Consider the following 5061-nt stretch of genomic DNA (forward strand, 5'->3'; position numbering starts at 1 on the left):
TGGGTATGGTATGGAGCAACCACGTCTACCCTAAGCCTTGGGTGTCTGCTGCTTCCAGGTCAAAAATGGACATTTCTGGTCCTGACCCGCCACCACCACACTGTAACCGATGCTCATAGTCTCCAGGGATGTGTAGAAAAGCAATGGCAGGACAACAAACAGCTGGCGATTTCCCCAGGTCCCACGCTGTTCCGAAGTGGGCATGTTGGGTCCCTGTTCCCAATGTGTTCCAGCCTTACCCAGGTGCACAGGGTACACTGGGGCTAGCACAGGGCTTGTCAAATAATGCTCCTGATGTCCACAAAACAGCTCCAGTGATACCTGCTTTTTGAAAAGCCTGCCAAGCCAGCAAGTATGGGGCAGGACCCAGATTTCTTTGGCAAATCTGAAGGTGAGCTGGCCACTTGCCTGGTGAGTAGAAGCTGCCTTTACCTGGCCAGTGTATGCAACTTGAGAGAAAATGACAGCTTCACGGGGGGCTCTGGTGGGACTGGGAAGCCTGACCTCCCGGGGAGCTTTGGTATGGCCCCAGTGGAAAGACTGGATTTTGAAAACCCACCAGACCCAAATGAAAGAAGGGTCATCCCTGATTGGATCCCAGACTCTCCCTGGTCTCTCTGGACTCGCTCTAGAAGTGGCTTGCCTGTGGGCAGCCCTTCCCTTTGGCCCATGAGGCAAGTCCAGGTTGCTTCTGCAGCTGTGTGCCTGGCTACTGGCCCAGCACTTCTCATTTTTGCCATGTGGAAGCAGATTTGCTAGTAGAGGAACTTTCGAAGTCAAAAGAAGTGTCGCCAAGCCTCTTTCCTCGACCTATGGCGAGCCCATGCTCTTGGTTTATTATTCTCTTTGGAGTGGGCAGCAGAGGGGACAAGCAGGCCTCCAGCCAGGCTCAGGGAGTGTGGGGAGGGCAGGGAGAAAAGTCTAGATGATGAGGAACTGGAACCACGTTGAGGGGGGTGTCCTGGGTTCAGTGTCGGGGTGATCAGATGAGCCAGTTTATATTTAAGCAACATTATTCTGTTCAATTATTTTTGGTGAGGGATTCCTCAGGGGAGGTGTGGTCATCTGGTCCCAGAGGGGGAGTGAAATGCCCACTCATCTTCCTGAGCCATTTAGAAGCCCTTTCCTCTAGCCCTAGGTACTGATGACCCAGGCTCCCCGGTCTCAGGAGGTGCACAGGGCTGGGGGGTGCAGGCTTTTTGTCACTTACCCCCTCAGTACTATTGGGCATCGGGCATTCAGAGGTCTCACAGTGGCCTCCCTAAAAGCCTGGTGTCCTAGGAGAACATTTATTATTTTTGTCTATTTTTGTTTCTTTGAACTGCTGCATTCACTCACTGAGGGCTCGCCCTCTCTGTACCCCTCATGTTGTTCAGGAAGGAGGGGACTGATGATCATGGGCCCCCTTCTCCTCTCCTGTCAGTTGCCACTAAACTGTCCCCCCTGGCTTTATCACCACGTTCTCCCACCCTTGTTGCCTCATCTCTTCTTCCTCATTCACACTTCCTTCCTTTGCCTGTTTTCTTCTCCCAGTTAGTTAAGTTCTTTATGATCCCTGGCACCACCTACCCTGAGGTCTACCAAGGACAGAAAAGCAGGGGCCTCTGTGAGGCAATGTGGTGTTATCATGGTGGGACCTCCAGGCCCCCAGAGTGAGTGAACAGCAGGCCTGCCAGCATCTGTGCTGATGGCTAAGAATTCCTCCACCGCCGTGCCCCTCCCACCCCCTCCTCTTTGCTCAGAAGGGAGACCAGGTTTGCTCTCTTGCAATTACAGCCCTGTCCCTGCTGTGCACAGGGATGGGGCTCAGGGTCCCTCCCTGCACCTTGATGTTAATTAACTGTAGATAGTGAATTTCAAGTTGACAGCTACCTTCTCAGGGATTTATATATAAATATAGTTAGAGGAAAATCTAAAGCCTATTTTACTACTTTTTAGTGTTTGTGAAAATTAAGCTTGAAGTGGACAGAATAAATATTTCTCAGACAATGTCAGTGCTACTGATTACAAGTGAGATGGCTGGAGCTCGCCCCTTGGTGGAGAATTTTTTGGTGATTGGAGATTGGGGACTCTGGCAACAGAAATGGCTTTACGGTGGGTGTGAAGTCACTTCTGTCCCTGGGAGAGCCTCTTGTGGATGTGAAAGCATGTATCAACACCAGTGAAATCCACCTCTGTGTACACTGAGGCGGCTGATGGGAACACAAATGAGCCAGTCCTAGCATTTCCCTCCAGAACCAGTCACTCCCGGTCTGACGTTAGAGCATGTGAATTAAGAGTGACAATTTTTTCTACTAGCTTCTGTGAATAAAGTGTTCTACAGTCAGCCAGCACTAAACTCACTAGAAAGGAGGAGGGAGGAGCGTGGAGCCAATCATCTAGAATTACCTCAGTGTGCAGAGGCTGTCCCTTGGCTGCACTTGGGAAAAGCAGTGTGAAACATCATGTGCCTCTTTCTTTTCAAGCTCCTCCTGACAGTCTCCTGGCAACACTAGAGACCTCAAAACTATGGAGATCAGAATTTCAATAGCTTTGTCATCTCAGCATTGACCACTCCTGAGACCCGAGCTTCCTCCTGGGAGCAGGAGATGGAGTTTGTGATGTTCCTTGGAAAATACGATTTATGAATGCAGGAGGGCTGTGCTGGGCCCCTCTGCCTGCTTCTCCTCTCCCTGCTGTCAGCAGTGACCAGGTCTCCGCTGTGGAGGCGAGTCTGTTGTGGGTGAAACAGAAGCCCCTGTGGTAAGGCCAGACCCCAGGCCTGAAAAGGATACAAAGCCTGCTGTTTCATGCAGCCCACCGGCAAGAGGACTACATCCCCTGCAGCCCCTCCATCCACACTACATGATATGGGAAGGCTGTCTCTTCACTCTTACCCTGGGGCCCCAAGCCTGCCTTGAGGAGTGAGTACAGCCCTGATGTGTGCCTTGCATTACTCTTTCCCCAGGTGTGCCCGGAGACTCAAGCTTGCTCATTTCTGTCCTGATACATCTCGCTTGTCCTGCGGTGGTCAGAGTCCTCCTGTTCTGTGTCAGCTCCGAGACATCATTAGTCTTTCACGTGATAAAGTATGAGCACTTTTCTCTTTTACAGTATTTGGGGAAATTCTAACACACTCCCCAGGGATTTGCGCAGGTCCCTCTGGCTCCCGTGGTGGGTAATTCTATGGATTCTGCACCTGGCAGTCAGCACTTTCCCTTGGAAGCCGCTGGGATTCCTGTTTCTGTGGTCCTGGTCCTTGGTTTCTACCCCAGTACATTTTGACTGGGACCTGCCTAGAACTGCCTGGAGGGCCATGGTCTAGGGAAGGACAGGTGGAACCCTGACCACAACAGTTCCGTCTAAACCAACAAAGTCATATTGATGACGACGACTGCAGTGGGGTGAATGTCATCGCCGTGGGCATGCTGGGAGCCTCCAAGGGCTTACGGCAAAAGCAGTTCTTCCCAAGGCACCCTTTGCATCTTCTCCTCATTGCCACTCAGTGCATTTGGAACTTGCTTATGCGTTGGAATGATTTAAATCAACTGCTTGTTTCTGTGCCCCTGCACTCAAAAGTTCCTTCATTAACAGGAAAAAGAAAAACACACACTACCTGAAATGATTTTACTAATTTTTGAGTGACTCAGTGGAAAGTCAGTGTTGCATACACAATTTCCTCATGCTGAGCCAGCTTGAAATAAGACTTGATAAAAGGCACGTCCCTCAGTAGCAGGCGGTGCCACTGTGGACAGTGTACACTATGGTGTGAGGGTATGCACAGGTGAGCGTAAGTGTGTTTACTCATACACACAGATAAACCAAAAGGACATCGGGCTTCCTGATGGCAAAGGTTATGGTGCTGCTATAGCTTGTTATGGGCCCCAGGCAGTGTCAGATGGGAAATGCTTTGATGGCATGTTGTTCAATGTATATAATGGGGTCTCCCATGGTCCAAGGACCCACTATGAGCACTCCACCCTCTGTGGTGGAGAACACGGCTGGAGTCGTCACAGCCCAGGTCTTTATTGAAAGGCAGTGTTGACCCAGAAGTCTCGTGTAGAACGCATTTGGCCAGGTCTGGACCATCTCTCTCCATCTGACCTGCCTTGGCTGCACAGAGGGACCCAGACCCAAAAGGCCCAGAATCAAGAGGAAACTGAATGACATTTACCATTACACCAGCTTTCATTTATTTTTTCCATATGACCATAAGGACTGTATTACTATGTATGCTTATATATGCTATTTACAGGCTGTTCCCTTTTATATGATGAAACATTAATAAAAAACAAAAAATTGCCTGCAGTAAAACCATGCCTGAGGCCAAGAGTGGTGGCTCATGCCTGTAATCCCAGTACTTCGGGAGGCCAAGACGGGCAGATCACCTGACGTAAGGAGTTCAAGACCATCCGGGACAACATGGCGAAACCCCAACTCTACAACAACAACAACAAAAAGAAATTAGTTGGGCATGATAGTGAGTGCCTGTTATTCTAGATACTTAGGTGGCTGAGACAGGAGAATCGCTTGAACCTGGGAGGTGGAGGTTGCAGTGAGCCGAGATTGCACCTTTGCCCTCCAGCATGGATGAAATGGAGAGAGAGGGAGGGAGGGAGAGAGAGGGAGGGAGGGAGGGAGAGAGAGGGGGAGGAGAGAGACAGAGAATAAAAAAAGAAAGAAAGAAAGAAAGAAAGAAAGAAAGAAAGAAAGAAAGAAAGAAAGCCATGCCTGAAGGGCACTGTGTGGTCATCACTTCAGCAGGTTGACACTCACCTGGAGGTCATGAAATCTGTCCATTAGGCCAGTGATGGGTTGAGCACTGAGCTCTGAGCTCACACACTGGGGCATGTGCCGCTGCTCTGACTCACTCCTTTAAAGAGGAAAATACAATTGAGCTTTCTAATACCAAATATTTCATTACTAAAACCCTTTCCTGATGTAGCACTGTGAAATTATAGGGATTATGAACTTGAGCCACTCAGACTAGACTGACTGATGTATTCTACCAATAAGCTATGGACATAAACTCATGTCTTCCCACTTCTCAGAACCATGAAATCAATCATTCCTCCCTTTGTT

This window comes from Symphalangus syndactylus, chromosome 6, assembly GCF_028878055.3.
Source record: "Symphalangus syndactylus isolate Jambi chromosome 6, NHGRI_mSymSyn1-v2.1_pri, whole genome shotgun sequence".
NCBI classification, from domain to species: domain Eukaryota; kingdom Metazoa; phylum Chordata; class Mammalia; order Primates; family Hylobatidae; genus Symphalangus; species Symphalangus syndactylus.